Source organism: Palaemon carinicauda, chromosome 19, assembly GCF_036898095.1.
Source record: "Palaemon carinicauda isolate YSFRI2023 chromosome 19, ASM3689809v2, whole genome shotgun sequence".
NCBI lineage: Eukaryota > Metazoa > Arthropoda > Malacostraca > Decapoda > Palaemonidae > Palaemon > Palaemon carinicauda.
This window is the reverse complement of record NC_090743.1, coordinates 122707543-122728994: the sequence shown is the minus strand read 5'-3', so window position 1 is coordinate 122728994 and position 21452 is coordinate 122707543. Positions and strand designations below refer to the sequence as shown.

The window sequence follows — 21452 nt, the reverse complement described above, 5'->3', positions numbered from 1 at the left end:
GTCCTCAAGGGAATATCAGAAGGAGGGAGAAAAGAACTTTCTCATCTACAGGGACCATATCCTAGAAAAGCTAAGTTCTCTCAGTGAGGGTTCACTGGTGCAAAAGCAGCAGACTAGAAGGCAACGTTATGAAACTGCTTGACAGTCTAGTGAGTTGGCAACAACCAAAGATGTGTGACTGAGAAGCATGCGGTAAGGTATGCAGAGCATGATGTATGCAGAGTATGCTGAATGCAGAGCATGCTGTATGTAGAGCATGTTGTATGCAGAGCATGCTGAATGCAGAGCATGCTGTATGCAGAGCATGTTGTATGCAGAGCATGCTGAATGCAGAGCATGCTGTATGCAGAGCATGTTGTATGCAGAGCATGCTGTATGCAGAGCATGTAGTAAGCAGAGCCTGCTGTAAGCAGAGCCTGCTGTAAGGAAAGCAGAGCGTGTGCATGGCGTTTAACATTTCTCAGAAATTCCATGACCAGTGCTAGAGTGCTTTATGCATGCTTGCATGGGGTTTTAATATCAACATAATATTTACCTTACATTCATAACTCATGATTCATATTTTTGCCATATTTTGCGATCTTGTTAAAAATATATTGCAAGGAATACAAATATATTTTTATAAGTAATACAAATAACCTCCATTATCATATGGTTTGAAAATGGAGGTAAGGTATGCTGAACAGCAGAGTCAGAACGAGCTGGAACAACAATAGTTGTGGTTTCCTCTTCAAGACTCTGTTGAGGGAACACCTGAGGCTCAGTCTGCAAAGGCTGAATAAAAGACAAGCAGAAGGAAGGCGCATGGGTGGAGGGGGCTGACTCCTAGCATGAGTGGTTGAACCCAAGGGTTGCGCTTGCTGAGCGGTTGGCGGAAGCGGAGTAGCAAGTTCCAGTTCCTGTGGTGTGAGCGGAGCGCGATGAGGAAGAGGCTGCGCAGAACAAGGTAAATGTCTCGCAAGCTGAGGCTCCTGAGGCGCAAGGCTAAGGTGTTGTGGTGCTTGCCTTGTGGAGGGTTGAGCTCGCTGCAGCGAGAGCTGAGGAGACTGACTCATGGACGGGAGAGGTTGTTGTACCTCAACCGAGTGTTGCATCACTGGTGGAGCAGCAAGTGGAGGCGGAGGAAGAGAGGTATAATCCTCCTGATCCCATTGTAAAGGTTGCCTTAAGGAAGGCGGAGGCTGAACACCACTGGGAACAGCAAACTCAGCACGTGGCTCAACATCGTACGCCTGGCAGGTGGTACTGCGATCAGGCGGAGCGAGCGTGGGCGGAGGGAGTGTAGGCGGAGGCGGAGGCGCAACACTCTCAGCCCGACACTCACGCATCAAGTCCGAAAGCTGTGCTTGCATGGACTGTAGTAGAGTCCACAACATCGTACGCCTGGCAGGTGGTACTGCGATCAGGCGGAGCGAGCGTAGGCGGAGGGAGTGTAGGCGGAGGCGGAGGCGCAACACTCTCAGCCCGACACTCACGCATCAAGACCGAAAGTTGTGACTGCATGGACTGCAGTAGAGTCAACTTGGGGTCGGCAGACACTAAGGTCTGCTGAGGTAAAGCCTTAACAGCAGAGATCTGTTGCGGCAGAACCTTACTCCTCTTAGGCGGAGTGCATTCAACTGATGACTGAGGAGAGTCAGAGCTAACCCAATGACTGCATCCGGGTTGTTGAACTTTAACTTCGTACGTCTGGCATAGGTCTGGACTTTACGTTTAAGAGGTCTAGAGACCTGAGACCAGCGTTACTCTGCCTTTATTTTCTCCCCTAAATCTCTTTTAATAAGTTTATAATAAAAGGAAGTTAATCGAAGAGGCCTATAAGAGGCGGAGAGATATAAAATAAATCTATAACTTTTGTTAAGCAAAATTAAGAAAGAGAGTCTATACTCTCTTAGACACCAACACTTCCGTCTAAGGGAAGGGTCGGCCATTGAAAGGTGAACGAGAGTTCATACTCTCTTCGTCACCATAATTAATCAAATTAATTCCAAAAGCTAACTAAGCTAATATAGAAGTTTCCAGTAAAGCGACAGCCGAAATCAAAGAGAAATACTTCACCAAAGTCGTGAAAATACTCCAAGAACATAAGCGTATCCCAGAACGTCTTGCCGGAAGCACGACAGAGGAATAATTGAGGAGGTGTCAACAAGAAGTACTTGAGTACCTGGCCACAGGTGGCGCTGGTAAATACACCCCCTTCTAGTATTGTGATAGCTGGCGTATCCCTCCATAGAATTCTGTCGGGCAACGGAGTTGACAGCTACATGATTATCGGGTAAGTTTAATATTGAAAAATACAAATTAAGAGAAACTTAATCCAAAAATACTAGCAGAGCCAAAATACTGACCTAAATAACATTATTACATTCACAAGCCTAGATAAATAGATAGAAAGAGCAGTCCCATCTATCCACACCCATTCACAAATTCTTAAACTCACCCCCCCCCTTTCCCCTACCGCATAATACCATCTCTCTCTCTCTCTCTCCTTACGTGGTGTACTGATAGTGTACCGCACGTGTATCACACATGCTCGTACACTGAAACGGTATTTTCATGTATTTTCCAGCACCATGGAAGGAAACCCAGGTGGTCACCTTACCCCTCCTTCGCTATGTCTGTGGACAATGGATTATTGGACGAGAGGTATTCTCACTACAAAAATCGTCATACACTTGCCACGGTAAATTGTCTTGTACTGTACTCCTGTTGCTACCCAACTTGAAGGTAAGGGGAATATTGGTTGTTAACCAGTAAAGCTTCAGGTAGTTTTGGAGCGAATGCTGGGTAGGTGGTCACGTGGCACTACTCTACAGAATTCTCATTGACAAAGGAAGTTTCAAAAGACAATGTTCCTGCCGATCAAGAGGGCAGTGTAGGAACAGCTGCGGGGAGTCTTCCATAGCTGTAATATAAAGGAGTTCCCCGATATTTGCACCTTTGTCTGGGAGTCCTAAAGAACTTTCACCAACATATCTCAATCTCCAGATTGGGACAAGAGGTAAGAAATCTGTCTTAATGCTAAATTAGTCCCCTTGTAGGAGCATGAGTATTGATTAATAGTGTTTCAAACAGACTAGAGTGAGCAATGGTATGAACACATGGAGTGGTAGTACGTCCGTAACACCGGGCTTTAAACTGGTAGCTACTTCTCCCAAAGACAGCGGAGAAAGCCTCCTATCGGATACAGAATGGATCTGAGGATACATGTCATTCAGGTCTAAGGGAACAGATCGGTCTTCATTCTTATGGCAGACAGTATGCTGCTAGTAGTGCCCTCTTGAATGGCACCTGGGGAACCAAGCAGGGAGAGTGACGACTAGTCTCTAGTTAACCGCTAAATATTCCATGCACACGAGTCAACTGTGGAAATCCATAAACCTCACCAAAAGCCCCATGCCATGTCACCTCCATTCTTGCCAATATGGGAGGAGATCTGGTTGATGACAGGAAAAATCCGAAAGCAAGTCTGGAAAGTCGTTGGCTTGTCACTCAACATCCCAATATGCACATACCTTCTTGTAGGAACTGCAGAAAGTCACTGAATTCTGTGATCCTTTCCGTTCTACCTTCCCCAATCCACTGACGTGGAAGGCCAGGTTGCAGGTGAAAAGCGACATGCTGTCCAAGCCTTTCAAGAGGAAGAAGAGCCAGGAGGAGCAAATTAGAACTGTAGGTCAAAAGAGAATTCCTCAACACTTGCTAATGGTGCAATGGGCATAACGTAATAGTTTCCTTACGGGGCCTTGGCCATTAGCAGTAACAGATCAATGGAAGAGACCTGTATGCACCTTCTTCCACTTTTACCCCCTGATACCTGCTCCCTCTATGGGAACCAGACTAACAGCTTGCAGCCCTCATACCAATGTGTACAGTACCATAGAAATTGTGAGCTCATGAATGTAAGATTTTGTGGCCTATACAGCTATGAGAATGGTCATCGGAACCTCTTCCTCTGTATAGTGTACAGTAATGAAAGAGAAGGAACAAGGAAGATGCCAGCAGTTTTGCGACTCGAAAATCACAAAGAATATGCACTATACATGAAATATACATTCCTGTAGTGTCAAGAAAACCCAATGAACGCTTGAACCTGGGTACCATTTTGGTACGTACTGCTTCTCTTGGTACATACGGTCCTCACACAGTCAGAGATCATTGGAGGCACGCATCTACGTTGAGCGAACCTTTTTGTGAGGTTACAACATTCGACACGAGATAGACCATGTGCATTGATGTATGCTCCAGAAATGACGACTCTTGGTACTAATTTTTTCCCTTTCTCATCCGAAAGCAAGAGAGGAAACGTGCATGAAAGGAAAAAAAGGACAAAGCCCTTATTCCTACCAGTAGTGTATGAGCTCGTTCTTGTAAGAAAAGAGACCAGGCAACAACTGTGCAGCCACATATCTCAAAGAAAGGAATGTTTCCAGTATGTATTCTCTTGCCTCACGAAACGTACTGACAAATGTAGAACTATTAAGTGTCTTGCTTTACTAGAAGACAAATGTGAGCTCTCCAAAGAATGTCAGCACTGAAGTGATGACGCTCATGAACAGTTAAAGGTGCTCTAAGGCAAGCGTAAACATGTGAAGGTGTGCTTGCGTACTAGTGTGCGTAAACAGGCAAGGGCACACAAAAAATATTAATAGGTTAATGCGCGAACACAACACAACGTGTGGGTGAGCAGATGAGGTCACATTCCTGTAGGAATGCTCGCAAACAGATGAGGACACAAGTGTCCACGGGGACTTACGTGAGCAGATAAGGTCAAGCTCCTGTAGGAGTGAATTATCTCATTGTTTCTCGGGTCGCTCTTATTCTTCGTTTTCGTCGACGGGATTCACCGGGACTTTTAGAGAAAAACGGTAGAAGTCATGTACTGTATATGCAACTCCAACAGATCAGTCTTCTAAGTCTACTCTGCCCATAAACAGAAGAAGGGAGAAGCCCTTTCCTTCTGACTGGCAGTGTGAAGTTCTCCTTCCATCGACAATGTGCAATGACGTCCCAAGAAGCCATCTTCCTCAGTTATGATGACAGTCATCACTAGTCCAAACTCAAAAGAGAATAAACAGCAACAGGCAAGCTATTAAACAGGAACAACAAGTGTATACCTGCAGGTTACCACACAACTGTGGGATGGTTACAGTTATCGGGAAAACTAAAAAACCTTCCATGTTCCTTAAGCCCCTCGCACTCGATGAATTGCCAATAATTAGGAAAAAACAAAAAATGTTAAAAGAGCCAGGTGAAGGGATCAGGAGTAAGTCTGTACTTTCCGATTCGATGTATGGAAACAAAGTACCTTCTCAGCTGAAGACCAATTCCTATTAAAGAGTGCGGGTTTGTATTTGTGTAGGAATGAATATATATATATATATATATATATATATATATATATATATATATATATATATATATATATATATATATGCTATCTTGGTATTTATCTCTATACGACTAAGGGGGGCTGGAGCATAACCAAGTATCAATCAACTAAAGTGTGAACACCATTTCCTTGTCTAAGTCTATCGTTTACTTTTGCGAGACGGATGGTGGCTTACTGTGCAGGCATTGTTTGCATTCTCTTTTGGTAGCTGTTCTGTTTTTAGTATAACGTTATCATTAGCTGGCTTTTTGAATCAATTAAGAGGCAAAGTTCTCTTATGTTGTTTGACAACATCCATTCTATCTCCCTCGTCTTTAGTTCCATTACGTCTAAAGTCCCAAGAAGACATATAGAGGGAAGTTCAATCTATTTCAACAACTGATAATATTTACAACACATTTGGTTTTATATATAACTATTTTTGCTCATCTGCAAGTTAATGATATCACCAAAATAATGACCCACATGAACAGTTTACCAGAGGAGCAATGAGATAATGTTTAGTTGTAAGTAAAGCAAATCACAGCAGAGCAAATGCCATATAATGGAAATAATATAATACCAATTACTGTACTGTATAGGTAATCATGATACTTTAATTTCCCACCACTTACATGAACCATACATTTTTCTAACTGGTTACCTTGCGTTTATTATGCATTTCTAACCATTATTAATGCTGCAAATCACTAATTTTTGGTGTTTTCCCACCCAAAAATGTTATTTTTATTAGTAAAATAAATTTTTGAATATACTTACCCGATAATCATGTAGCTGTCAACTCCGTTGCCCGACAGAATTCTACGGGAGGGATACGCCAGCTATCACAATACTAGAAGGGGGTGTACTCACCAGCGCCACCTGTGGCCAGGTACTACAGTACTTCTTGTTGACACCTCCTCAATTTTTCCTCGGTCCACTGGTTCTCTATGGGGAGGAAGGGAGGGTCAATTAAATCATGATTATCGGGTAAGTATATTCAAAAATTTATTTTACTAATAAAAATAACATTTTTCAATATTAAACTTACCCGATAATCATGTAGCTGATTCACACCCAGGGGGGTGGGTGAAAACCAGTGTACAAGATTAAAGGATAGCTAAGTATCCCATATTTCATATAACAGTTATCTCAAATAACAATGAAATAATAAGTACCTGGTAAGGAAGTCGACTTGAACCGTTACTCTGCCTCTTTTTAAAGTTCGTCTTCCTTACTGAGCGCAGCGTTCCTCTTGGAGGCTGAATCAACTCAAAGGTGCTAAAGTATATAGGGCTGCAACCCCTACTAAAGGACCTCTACACAACCTCTAACCCAGGCGCTTCTCAAGAATGAATTGACCACCCGCCAAATCAAAAGGATGCGGAAGGCTTCTTAGCCTACCGTAACAACCATAAAAACAACAATAAAAGTATTCAAGAGAAAGGTTAAAAAAGGTTATGGGATTAAGGGAATGTAGTGGCTGAGCCCTCACCTACTACTGCACTCGCTGCTACGAATGGTCCCAGGGTGTAGCAGTTCTCGTAAAGAGACTGGACATCTTTAAGATAAAATGATGCAAACACTGACTTGCTCCTCCAATAGGTTGCATCCATTATGCTCTGCAGAGAACGGTTTTTATTAAAGGCCATCGAAGTAGCTACGGCTCTCACTTCGTGGGTCCTTACCTTCAGCAAAGCAAGGTCTTCCTCCTTTAAGTGAGAATGGGCTTCTCTAATCAGAAGCCTTATATAATACGAAACCCCGTTTTTGGACATGGGTCTCGAAGGTTTCTTGATGGCACACCATAAGGCTTCTGACTGTCCTCGAATAGGTTTTGACCTATTAAGATAAAATTTCAGAGCTCTGACAGGGCAAAGAACTCTTTCTAGCTCGTTACCTACCATGTTGGAGAGGCTAGGTATTTCAAACGATCTAGGCCAAGGACGCGAAGGAAGTTCATTCTTAGCTAAGAATCCGAGCTGTAAAGAACATGTTGCAGATTCGGATGTGAACCCAATGTTCTTGCTGAAGGCATGAACCTCACTGACTCTTTTAGCTGTTGCAAGGCAGACGAGAAAAAGAGTCTTGAGGGTAAGGTCCTTGAAGGAAGCTGACTGGAGAGGTTCGAACCTAGGTGACATAAGGAACCTTAAGACTACGTCTAGGTTCCAGCCTGGAGTGGGTAGACGACGCTCTTTACAAGTCTCAAAAGACTTAAGGATGTCTTGAAGGTCCTTGTTGGAAGAAAGGTCCAAACCTCTGTGGCGGAGAACTGAAGCCAACATACTCCTGTACCCTTTAATCGTAGGGGCTGAAAGGGATCTCTCATTCCTAAGATGTACTAGGAAGTCAGCTATTTGGGTCACAGAGGTATTGGTAGAGGAAACTGCATTGGCTCTACACCAGCTCCGGAAGACTTCCCACTTGGATTGGTAGACTCTACGAGTGGAAACCCTCCTTGCTCTGGCAATCGCACTGGCTGCCTCCTTCGAAAAGCCTCTAGCTCTAGCGAATCTTTCGACAGTCTGAAGGCAGTCAGCCGAAGAGCGTGGAGGTTTGGGTGCAACCTGTCTACGTGAGGTTGACGTAGAAGGTCCACTCTTAGAGGGAGAGTCCTGGGGACGTCGACCAGCCATTGAAGTACCTCTGTGAACCATTCTCTTGCAGGCCAAAGGGGAGCAACCAGCGTCAGCCGTGTCCCTTCGTGCGAGATGAACTTCTGAAGGACTTTGTTTATTATCTTGAACGGTGGAAATGCGTAAAGGTCGAGATGGGACCAGTTCAGCAGAAAAGCATCCACATGAACTGCTGCTGGGTCTGGAACTGGGGAACAGTACAAAGGAAGTCTCTTGGTCATGGAGGTGGCAAACAGATCTATGGTCGGCTGACCCCACAAGGTCCAAAGTCTGTTGCACACGCTCTTGTGGAGGGTCCATTCCGTGGGAATGACCTGATCCCTTCTGCTTAGGCGATCTGCTGAGACGTTCATGTTGCCCTGAATGAACCTCGTAACTAGGGTGAGGTTTAGACTTCTTGACCAAATGAGGAGGTCCCTTGCGATCTCGTATAGGCTCCTCGAATGGGTCCCTCCTTGCTTGGAGATGTAAGCCAAGGCTGTGGTGTTGTCGGAGTTCACCTCCACCACCTTGCCTAGCAGGAGGGACTTGAAGTTCAATAGGGCTAAATGAACTGCTAGTAGCTCCTTGCAGTTGATGTGGAGCGTTTCCTGTTCCTCGTTCCACGTTCCCGAGCACTCCTGTCCGTTCAAGGTCGCGCCCCAGCCCGAGTCCGATGCATCCGAGAAGAGATGAAGATTGGGGGTCTGAATCGCCAACGATAGGCCCTCCCTGAGAAGGAGATTGGTCTTCCACCACAAGAGAGTGGTCTTCATCTCTTTGGTGACTGGGATAGAGACTGCTTCGAGAGTCAAACCCTTGTCCCAATGAGCTGCAAGATGGAATTGAAGAGGGCGGAGGTGGAGTCTCCCTAGCTCGACGAACAGGGCCAGCGATGAAAGGGTCCCTGTGAGACTCATCCACTGTCTCACCGAGCAACTGCTCCTCTTCAGCATGCTCATGATGCAATCTAGGGCTTGGCTTATCCTTGGGGCCGATGGAAAAGCCCGAAAATCCTGACTCCGAATCTCCATTCCCAGGTACACAATGGATTGGGAGGGAATGAGCTGAGACTTTTCTAGGTTGACTAACAGACCCAGTTCTTTGATTAAGTCCAAAGTCCAGTTGAGACTCTCCAGACAGCGACGACTCGTGGAGGCTCTCAACAGCCAGTCGTCTAAATAAAGGGAGGCTCTGATGTCCGATAAGTGGAGGAATTTTGCTATATTCCTCATCAGATGCGTAAACACCATAGGAGCTGTGCTTAGGCCAAAACACAGGGCTTGGAATTGGTAGACAACCTTTCCAAAAACGAATCTCAGGAAAGGTTGGGAGTCTGGATGAATAGGAACGTGAAAGTAAGCATCTTTCAGGTCCAACGAGACCATCCAGTCCTCCTGCCTGACCGCTGCTAGGACCGACTTCGTCGTCTCCATCGTGAACGTCTGCTTGGTGACATAAGCATTGAGCGCGCTGACGTCCAGCACCGGTCTCCAACCTCCTGTCTTCTTGGCCACCAGAAAGAGACGGTTGTAGAAGCCCGGGGATTGATGGTCCCGGACTATAACCACTGCCTTCTTCTGTAAAAGGAGCGACACCTCCTGGTGCAACGCTAGCCTCTTGTCCTTTTCTTTGTAGTTGGGAGAGAGGTTGATGGGAGATGTGGTCAGAGGGGGTTTGCGGCAGAATGGTATCCTGTAACCCTCCCTCAGCCAACTGACAGACTGGGCGTCTGCACCTCTCTTTTCCCAGGCTTGCCAGAAGATCTTGAGTCTGGCTCCTACTGCTGTCTGGAGATGAGGAGAGTCAGTTTTTTCCTTTAGAAGCCTTGGAACCTTTCCTAGACTTGCTCCTGGAAGAGTCTGGACGGGAGCTTCCTCGGCTGGGGGCTCTACCACGAAAGGGCGGAATAAACCTCGTAGCAGGAGTATCAGCCACTGGGGTGCGATAAGTCCTGGGGACTGAGGTAGCAACCTTAGTCTTACGAGCTGATGAGGTCACAAGATCATGGGTGTCCTTTTGTATCAGGGCCGCAGACAAGTCCTTAACAAGCTCTTCGGGAAATAGGAACTTCGAGAGCGGAGCGAAAAGGAGTTGAGACCTTTGACAAGGTGTGATGCTGGATGAAAGGAAGGTACAAAGCTGCTCCCTTTTCTTAAGCACCCCTGACACAAACATTGATGCAAGCTCGCCAGATCCATCCCTAATAGCCTTATCCATGCAGGACATTAAGAGCATGGCTGAGTCCTTGTCCGCAGGGGAGGTCTTCTTGCTAAGGGCCCCCAGGCACCAGTCTAGGAAATTGAACATCTCAAAGGCTCTAAATACACCCTTCAGGAAGTGATCAAGATCTGAGAAGGTCCAGCAAACCTTAGAGCGCCTCATTGCTGTTCTACGAGGAGAGTCTACCAAACTTGAGAAGTCAGCCTGGGCAGAGGCAGGTACTCCCAAGCCTGGTTCCTCTCCTGTGGCATACCAAACGCCCGCTTTAGAAGTGAGCTTAGTCGGAGGAAACATAAAGGAAGTCTTTCCTAGTTGCTGCTTAGACTGCAACCACTCCCCTAAAATCCTTAACGCTCTCTTAGAGGACCTTGCTAAGACGAGCTTAGTATACGTAGACTTGGCTGGCTGCATGCCCAGCGAAAACTCAGATGGCGGAGAGCGGGGGATAGCAGAGACAAAATGGTCTGGGTATACCTCTCTGAAAAGAGCCAAGACCTTACGAAAGTCAATAGGAGGCGGAGAAGACTTGGATTCATCCACGTCTGATGAGGGATCCAGGTGTGCAGCCTCATCATCAGAAACCTCATCACCAGAGTGTAGCGAAGTGAGAGGTAAGGTATGCTGAACAGCAGAATCTGCACGAGCTGGAACAAAAACACTTGTGGTTTCCTCCTCAAGTCTCTGTTGAGGGAACACCTGAGGCTCAGGCTGCAAAGGCTGATCAAAAGAAGTAGCAGAAGGAAGGCGCATGGGTGGAGGAGGCTGACTCCTGGCATGAGTGTCTGAACTCAAGAGTTGCGCTTGCTGTAAGGTTGGTGGATGCGCAGTAGCAGGTTCCTGAGGAACGAGTTGAGGTTCCTGAGGTGTGAGCTGTGAGCGATGAGGTAGAGGCTGCGCAGAACGCAGTAATTGTCTCGCGAGTTGAGGTTCCTGAGGCGCAAGGCTAAGGTGTTGAGGTTCTCGCCTTGAGGAGGGTTGAGGTCGCTGCAGCGAGAGCTGAGGAGTCTGACTCATGGATGGGAGAGGTTGTTGTACCTCAAGAGAGTGTTGCCTCACTGGTGGAACTGCAAGTGGAAGCGGAGGAAGCAAGGTATAAGCTTCCTGTTCCCATTGCTGAGGTTGCCTTAAGGAAGGCGGAGGTAGCTGCACACCACTGGAAACTGTCAACTCAGAACGTGGTAAGGTATCCTGAGGAGCCTCAACATCGTACGCCTGGCAGGCAGGACTGCGGTTAGGCGGAGCGATCGCAGGAGGAGGTGTAACCTTCTCAGCCTGACACTCACGCATCAAGACCGCAAGTTGTGACTGCATGGACTGCAGTAGAGTCAACTTGGGGTCGGCAGACACTAAGGTCTGCTGAGGTAAAGCCTTAACAGAAGAGATCTGTTGCGGCAGCACCTTACTCCTCTTAGGAGGTGTGCATTCAACTGATGACTGCGGCGAGTCAGAGCTGAACCAATGACTGCAGCCAGGTTGTAGAGCTCTTGAGGTCTGGACTCTGCGTTTGAGTGGTCTTGAGACCTGAGTCCAACGTTTCCTCCCTGACAATTCTTCAGCAGACGAGTAAAAGACGGGCTCAATCGTCTGCAGGTGGGAGTGACGGTCTCTGGAAGACACGCCCGCAACCACCGAGGATACTTCTGTGCGCCGATCAAGGCCTGCCGAACCCTTTTGCCCTTCGACATTGCTTCTCCCCTGGGCTTGGGAGCTTGCAAGAGGTCCCGGACTGGGAGGACGACTGGCACGCACAGAAGTACCCTCACGCACCACACTGACACTGACACTAGCACTTGGCACTGCACTGACACTAGCACTCGTCACAGCACTGGCACTATTACCACCCACTGCACTCTTGACCTTAAGTTCCTTGACTTCGGCCATAAGAGACTTATGATCACTAACCACCGACTCCACTTTGTCACCTAAAGCCTGAATGGCACGCAAAACAACAGACATATCAGGTTGAGGGCAAATAGTAGGTTCGGGGGTAGCCACTACAGGGGGAGGAAAAGGTAGGGGATCATGAGGTGAGGAAAAAAGTGAAGAGCGAGAAGAACTCCTCCTAACTCTCTCTCTCTCTAACTTGGTTGAATACTTAAGAAATCGGACAAAATCAAGTTCCGAAAGTCCGGCGCATTCCTCACATCGATCTTCCAACTGACAGGGCCTTTCCCTACAGTCAGAACAAGCGGTGTGAGGATCTACCGAGGCCTTCGGAATACGCCTATTACAAGACCTACATCGTCTATGGGGTGGGGCTTGTGAAATGTCAGACATCTTGAATCAAAAGAGTTAGCCAAGTGGGGATTCCAAATCAAGCAAAAAGATCGTTAACCATTAATCAGGACTAAATAATAGCTATCTAAGCTAATCTAGAAGTTTTCCAGTAAAGCGACAGCCGAAATCTGAGAGAAATACTTCACCAAAAGCCGTGAAAATACTCCAAGATCATAAGCGTATCCCAGAACGTCTTGCCGGAAGCACGACAGAGGAAAAATTGAGGAGGTGTCAACAAGAAGTACTGTAGTACCTGGCCACAGGTGGCGCTGGTGAGTACACCCCCTTCTAGTATTGTGATAGCTGGCGTATCCCTCCCGTAGAATTCTGTCGGGCAACGGAGTTGACAGCTACATGATTATCGGGTAAGTTTAATATTGAAAAACCTGGTTTCCCAGGGAGATACCAGTAATTGTTTTATATGTGGGGGGGGGGGGGGGGTAGGAAAACTCATGATTGTGTGGTTTGCGCCAAAATTTATCTTTAGAAATGGATAAAACACAAGATAAGTAGAAATGAATCAATGCTTATCGATTATCTGGCATCACAACATCAATGGTCACTGATGCTAATGGGAATATGCTTAATAACGAATAATTAATTCAAGATAAAAAAGAAATGAATAAGTAACTTATTTATCATAAAACCTTTAAAATATCCTATAACATTTAAAAATGAGTAAGGTCAGCTTCCAATATGAACTTAAAAATTCCACTGGCATCATATCAAATGTCTCCTAGAATTTTACTGATAAGCACCAGCCGAACTCATTACGAGCTTCAGAGAGGAATCGTTCTCTGATTTCCCCAAGACTGGGACATTCAGGGGAACAACACAATCATTACAAAAATCTAGTCTTGGGTAGTGCCACAGCCTCTGTGTACCATGGTCTTCCACTGTCTTGGGTTAGAGTTCTCTTGCTTGAGGGTACACTGGGGCACACTCTTCTATCTTATTTCTCTTCCTCTTGTTTTGTTAAACTTTTTATAGTTTATAATATCACAGAGAGATCTTTGGACAAGTAGAAACAATATATGGTTCACATATCTGATTAGAAATTTAAAGTATCATTATGTCAATAATGTGTATATACCTTAACGTGGTGAAAGAGTTTGTTCATCGCCATGATCAGCAAAGCTGTACTAGTCAGGGCCACCCATACTATGATAGTTTGAGTGAGCGATCGTACAAAAGTCTCCCATCATCAGCAATATGCACTGACTGCTATGGTAATGAAAAATGGCCAAACCCTAGACTTGAGTTCGCAGACCTGAGGTCTTTATCCTGCAGTTGACTGAAACAGCTGCATTTGTTGTTGTATATATACTTGTTTTTATTTAATAGCCTTATTCCTTAATTTGTTAAAAATATATGTAAAAGGATAATCTACGTTAATTTCTTCCTTTTCTTTTTCCGTTATCTCTGGTACCGTCATTCAGTAGGTTGCCCAGGGCACCAGCCACCCGTTGAGATACTACAGCTAGAGAGTTATGGGGTCCTTTGACTGGCCAGACAGTACTACATTGGATCCTTCTCTCTGGTTACGGTTCACTTTCCGTTTGCCTACACATACACTGAATAGTCTGGCATATTTTTTGCAGATTCTCCTCTGTCCTCATACACCTTACAACACTGAGATTACCAAACAATTCTTCTTCACCAAAGGGGTTAACTACTGCACTGTAATTGTTCAGTGGCTACTTTCCTGTTGGTAAGGGTAGAAGAGACTCTTTAGCTATAGCAAGCAGCTCTTCTAGGAGGAGGACACTCCAAAATCAAACCATTGTTCTCTAGTCTTGGGTAGTGCCATAGCCTCTATACCATGGTCTTCCACTATATTGGGTTCTATTGCTTGAGGGTACACTCGGGCACACTCTTCTATCTTATTTCTCTTCCTCTTGTTTTGTTAAACTTTTTATAGTTTATAATATCACAGAGAGATCTTTGGACAAGTAGAAACAATATATGGTTCACATATCTGATTAGAAATTTAAAGTATCATTATGTCAATAATGTGTATATACCTTAACGTGGTGAAAGAGTTTGTTCATCGCCATGATCAGCAAAGCTGTACTAGTCAGGGCCACCCATACTATGTTAGTTTGAGTGAGCGATTGTACAAAAGTCTCCCATCATCAGTAATATGCACGAACCACCATGGTAATGAAAATTGGCCAAACCCTAGACTTGAGTTCCCAGACCTGAGGTCTTTATCCTGCAGTTGACTAGAAACAGCTGCATTTGTTGTTGTATATATACTTCTGTTTTTATTTAATAGCCTAATTCCTTAATTTGTTAAAAATGTACGTAAAAGGATAATCTACGTTAATTTCTTCCTTTTCTTTTTCCGTCATTCAGTAGGTTTCCCAGGGCACCAGCCACCCGTTGAGATACTACCGCTAGAGAGTTATGGGGTCCTTTGACTGGCCAGACAGTACTACATTGGATCCTTCTCTCTGGTTACGGTTCACTTTCCGTTTGCCTACACATACACCGAATAGTCTGGCAAATTTTTTGCAGATTCTCCTCTGTCCTCATACACCTTACAACACTGAGATTACCAAACAATTCTTCTTCACCAAAGGGGTTAACTACTGCACTGTAATTGTTCAGTGGCTACTTTCCTGTTGGTAAGGGTAGAAGAGACTCTTTAGCTATAGCAAGCAGCTCTTCTAGGAGAAGGACACTCCAAAACCAAACCATTGTTCTCTAGTCTTGGGTAGTGCCATAGCCTCTGTACCATGGTCTTCCACTATCTTGGGTTAGAGTTCTATTGCTTGAGGGTACACTCGGGCACACTATTCTTTCTAATTTCTCTTCCTCAGGTTTTGTTAAAGTTTTTATAGTTTACATAGGAGATATTTATTTTATTATTATTCTGGGCTATTTTCCCTGTTGAAGCCCCTGGGCTTATAGCATTCTGCTTTTCCAACTAGGGTTGTGGCTTAGCAATTAATAATAATAATAATAACAATAATAATTATGCATTATGCATAATTCTGACCATCCTTTACATTCAGATCTTCCCGGACAGTACCATCCCGTTCACAATACTAGGTATGCAGTTAATTCTAATAGTCAGATCTTCTTCATCATGAGGCTTAATAAAACACAGTATTCTATCAAATTCATTCCGGCTGTGACCAAGTTGTGGAATGATCTTCCTAATCGGGTAGTTGAATCGGTAGAACTTCAAAAGTTCAAACTTACTACAAATATTTTTATGGTGAACAGTCTGGACTAGGTCTCTTTTTATAGTTTATATATGAAACATCTGTTTTAATGTTGTTACTGTTCTTGAAATATTTTATCTTACTTGTTCATTACTTCTCATATAGTTTATTTCCTTTACTATTTCCTTTCCTCACTGGGCTATTTTTCCCTGTTGGAGCCTTTGGGCTTATGGCATCCTGTTTTTCCAACTAGGGTTGTAGCTTAGCTAGTACTGTAGTAGAAGCAATAATAAGTGAAACTTTATCCACGCACCGTGCGAAGCGAGCATACGACAGAGCAAAATCCAATAAATCATTAGCTCAATTAAGTTAAAAGGTACAGTATTTGTAATACTATAAACAAAAACACAACACTGCTATGAAACAACTCATAGATAATGGTGGAAAACCCCATTTTCTATGCGTCCGGAACTTCTGGCAAACAAAAGCTCCAATTTTTTACCGTTTCATTACTGTAACTTGGTTTTGATTACGGTAAATCAATTTATAAAGTTAATCTAAATACTGTATCAATGCAATAAGACAAGTACACAATGGTATATTCTTAGATGTTTCAAACGTAATTGATGACAATACTGTACAGCTTTTCAGTTATCGTATTCAACCTACTATAATTCAATAACTAAGGATTTCTGCCAAGAATCATTATCAAAAACGTTCTGAACACCACAAAATACTACACAAAAAATTCTCATTTTATACAAACTCTTAATTGCACTATTCTATAATTTTACTGCTAACTATTAGGCTATACTGAAAGATTACAATTTTGGATAGACAAAATCACTGGTAAATTTTCCTCAGCGTGCAGCCACTAATAACCGTCAAAATCAAGTATTCCAACCTAACCTACCCTAGGATACTCTGAATTACTCATGCTGACCAAGGATGACCAGTTCTTGGTAATCGAACTTCTCAATATCTGTTCGGTGCATGGGTAAAGTTATACAGCATTCGGTTTTATTAAAGTTACATACGGAAAAAGCTTTCCTACTAAAAAACGGGTGTATCCTATCAAAGAATGTTCGTTTTCTTCAATAATTATACTTATTATCTAAGCAATAATAATTAATGGAGTTAGCGCATGCAGTTCGACACGTACCGCTTGCCAGTACATAGGAACTTAATGTTTTGCTTTTTCCTCAAACGAAGCAAGCGCATGAGGGAGCATAAGCCATTAGATTCCAAAAAAAATATTCCCATTATTGGACCGTCTAAATGGTTTTCAGTTTATTTGCTGTAGAAATAGAGGTCCAATTCAGTGAAAGCACATTATTTACTAAAGAAAACACCATTTTTATGTTAAAAATGTTTTTCTGTTCATAACTGTAATTTACCCAGCCTTCCCCAGTTTAATCTTCATCCCACTTTCATTGCTTAGAGCCTTTGTATATCAGCGGACAGTTCCTCCAGCATGCCTAAAAAATGGAGTACAACTAACCTAAACTTAGCCCCCCCAAACCTAACCAATGAGCCATGTCCTTGCTTACTTGAATATCAGGGGGTAATGGCCCCTGCGATCCCCCTTACACTGCTGTATTCTTAGTCAGCCGTAATCATACATATAGGTGGCCGCTATCATACATACACATGCTCGACATACACTAGCTATTGAAAATTTAAGCTTTGGCCTGATTGCAGAATCAACACCTGGGGTGTATGTATGTTAGCGGCCACCTGTGCGTATGATTACGGATAACTTAGAATACGGCAGAGTAAGGGGGGTCGCAGGGGGGCATTAGCCCCCTCGTTAGGTAAGTAGGTAAGGACACGGCGTGTAGGTTAGGTTAGGGGGGAAAATTTAGGTTAGTCGATGTCAATTTTTAACATAGCTGATATAAAAAGGTTCCCAACACCTTATTCATTTAATCACACAAGGCAACCAAAATACCAAACCGATAATTAACCTTCATCCTTACGAGACTTGGTTTCTAGTCTGCTAAGTTGCGTGGTTAGGTGTAGTAGGCTGCCAAATCCTATAGTTATCTTATTCAAAACAGCTCCAATATTGACAATATTACATAAAAATAAATAAATAAGAGCTATTTTGACCCTAAAAAGGGTAAAAAAACTCTGTGCGTTCAGAGTACAACTTTCCAACCATCCACCTCAAAGGTGTATTTACAGCTCCCCCATTTCTAAGATTTCACGTGAATATCATATAAAAACCATACCATTAATACTCTTCAAACACATCAAAATACTCACGTTAGAAGTAATCCCCGCTGGAAATCCAATTCTCTACGAGCACGAAACACTCACTATACCAATGTCAACAACGGAGAAGCAGCAGCTGATCGCCTTCAGCTTTCTTGAAGCAAAAGGTGAAGAAGGTAAACATGAAGACGGGGGATTTTCGTGTGACGTCATAAGGCTTCCTTAGCTCATTGGGAGGTCTGGTATTTTTTATTATTATTATTATTATTATTATTATTATTATTAGTAGTAGTAGTAGTAGTAGTAGTAGTAGTAGTAGTAGTAGTAGTAGTAGTAGTAGTAGTAGTAGTAGTATTATAATTATTATTACTATTACTATTATTATTATTACTACTACTACTACTACTACTACTACTATTATTATTATTATTATTATTATTATTATTATTATTATTATCATTATTATTATTATTAAGCTATAACCCTTGTTGAAAAAGCAGGATGCTATAAACCCAGGGGCTCCAACAGGGAAAATAGCCCAGTGAGGAAGGAACCAAGGAAAAATAAAACATTTTCAGAACAGTAGCAACATTAAAATAAATATTTCCTGTATAAACTATAAAAACTTTAACAAAACAAGAATAAAAATTAGATTAAATAGTTTGCCCGAGTGTATCCTCAAGCAAGCAAGAGAGGTGATAAGAACCTTTATTTTATTTCATCAATTAAATGTTACTGGGGCTCTATTCGTTACGAAAATAAAATTGGGGATATTTATTTGCCATCTACTGGTAATGTGACTATATAAAAGATACAGTATTAGATAAAATAATGATAATAAATGTTATCTAAACATTAATTAAAATATTCGGTATTTCTCGTTTTAATGTAAATTAAAAACAGGGTCTCCATGTCTTAATATTGTACTGAACGCCACTTTGGGCGTAAACCCAGATACAAATGTGATATTCATACATTCATCTACGAACAGGGGCCCTTTCCCAGAAGAGCTCATTAGGATTTTGAAGCTTCAAAATTATTTTACACAGCAAATAATACTTCTAAATTTACTTACTGCACACTTTTCATTGTTAACCTTTCTTAAACATAATATTTATATTGAAGAATCTGTAACATCTACTACTCTAAGCCCCCAATAGCTTTAAGTCTAGACTAACATTTTGTTAGATTAAAGGAGCAATTCTAAGCTACCCTAAATCATAGCAATTGATTAACCTCACATTTTTCCCCTTACAATTCGTGCATCTCTGATCTCTAATGAACCAATTCATCTGCATAAGTTTGGGTAACAGTAGCCTTCCTGCTTTCTATATTTCTTTTCTCTTGATGGTGTTTCTCTCATTTCCTTTGGCAGCAGTGACTCCTTGATATTAAGTTTTTGTTCATTACAAAGTCTACCAGGGTTCCATTGATACACTGTACGTCTTTTTTCTTTACTGAGTCTACTAGGGCCACCAGGATATTATTACTCTTATTTTTTTTTCTTCCAGGGTTCCCTTGATACACCATATCTTTTATTCATTACTGAGTTTACCAGGGACCCTTGAATATGAGGCAATTGATGTTAAAGTTTTAAAATATACTAATGAATGACAGAGTTAAGGGACAGCAACAATGGCCTATTATTATTATTATTGTTGTTGTAACCCTAGTTGGAAAAGCAGGATGCTAAAAGACAAGGGGCCCTAACAGGCAAAATAGCCCAGTGAGGAAAAGAAACAAAAGAAGATAGATTATTTAAAAAACATTAACAACATTAAAATAAATATTGCCTATATAAACTATAAAAATAAAACTTTAACAAAATAAGAGCAAAAGAAATTAGATAAAATAGTGTGCCGAGTGTCCCTTCAAGCAAGAGAACTCTAATCTAAGACAGAGAGAGACCATGGTACAGAGGCTATGACACTACCCAAGACCTAGAGAACAATGGTTTGATTTTGGAGTGTCCTTCTAGAAGAGCTGCTTACCAAAGCTAAAGTCTCTCTTCTACCCTTACCAAGAGGAAATTAGCCACTGGACAAATACAGTGCGGTAGTTAACTCCTTAGGTGAAGAATTATTGGGTAATCTTGGTGTTGTCAGGTGTATTTCGACAGAGGAGAATACTATGTAAAGAATAGGCCAGACTATTTGGTGTATGTTTACACAAAGGTTAAGTGAACCGTAACCAGAGAGAAGGATCCAATGGAGTACTGTCTGGCCACTCAAAAGACCCCATAACTCTCCAGCAGTAGTATCTCAATGGGTGGCTGGTGACCTGGCCAACTTACTACCTAAGACAATGCTCTAGAAATTGACCAAGCCCAAGTCCTTCTCCCCTCAAGCTATGACTAGGGAGGACAAGGCAATGGCTGCTGATGACTCAGCAGGGCTTCTCTGGCTTGTGGAACCACTCTGGCATGCTATTCTATCTCGTTTCTCCTGTTTATATACATGTATATATATATATATATATATATATATATATATATATATATATATATATATATATATATATATATATATATATAAATATATAAATATATATATATATATATATATATATATATATATAAATATATATATATATATATATAAATATATATATATATATATATATATATATATATATATATATATAAATATATAAATATATATATATATATATATATATATATAAATATATATATATATAAATATATATATATAAATATATATATATATATATATATATATATATATATATATACAGTATATATATATATATATATATATATATATATATATATATATATATATATGATGGATCTAATTCAATGTTGCTAATGTTCTTAAAATATTCTAATTGTTCATTACTTCTCTTGTATTTTGTTTTTTCCATGTTTCCTTTCCTCACTGGAATATTTTTCCCTGTTGGAACCCTTGGGATAATGGTATACTGCTTTTCTAACTAGGGTTGAAGCTTAACAAGTAATGATAATAATAATAATAATGGTGCCGCATAGGTCAAAACACCAGATATATATCCAAAATCAAAATGAGTTAAGAATATTGAATGAAATTTAATTTAATTTCCCTTTCAATATGAAGGTGTACTCAAGAATATAAACACATCTATTTTTAACTGTCTATCATGCAATGGTAGTGGTATTATGGTATAGCAGGCATTTCATCACCAGCGTGGCCTAGGTGGGGCCAAGATATAATCACTACTCATGAATGTAGATGCTCAGGTGAATGAAGGAAAATTATATTATTAATACATAATAAACCTGTATTTGGAACTATAGAATTTAATTCTCAATTCTTACTATATAAATCAAAAACTATTTCACCATAACCTTAGGCATTCAACACTACCCTAATTTGCAGGAGTTTTAATTTTCAACTACTGCATAGTATATAATACAGTGTCCTTGTCCTGCATATACAGTAGTCCGTTGGATTATGCATAACTCGGAACACAAGCAAATTGGCATCCGAGCTAACAAATCGAAATTAAGATTAAAAGCATTACACTGTCTTCAGACAAACATTTTGCTCCATAAGGGCCTTTTTTTGTGGACAAGTA

The 21452-nt window shown here is 41.9% G+C and overlaps 1 protein-coding gene across 1 annotated transcript in view; it reads right to left on the bottom strand.

Annotated features, from left to right (window-relative positions):
• Nucleotides 1-18081, bottom strand: part of peo (pendolino) — a 179034-nt gene extending 160953 nt beyond the window's left edge. Inside the window, exon 1 of the mRNA XM_068393872.1 lies at nt 17931-18081. The gene's annotated coding sequence lies outside the window, so the exon portion shown is untranslated. The remainder of the gene's footprint in view (nt 1-17930) is intronic.
• Nucleotides 18082-21452: the final 3371 nt, after the last annotated feature.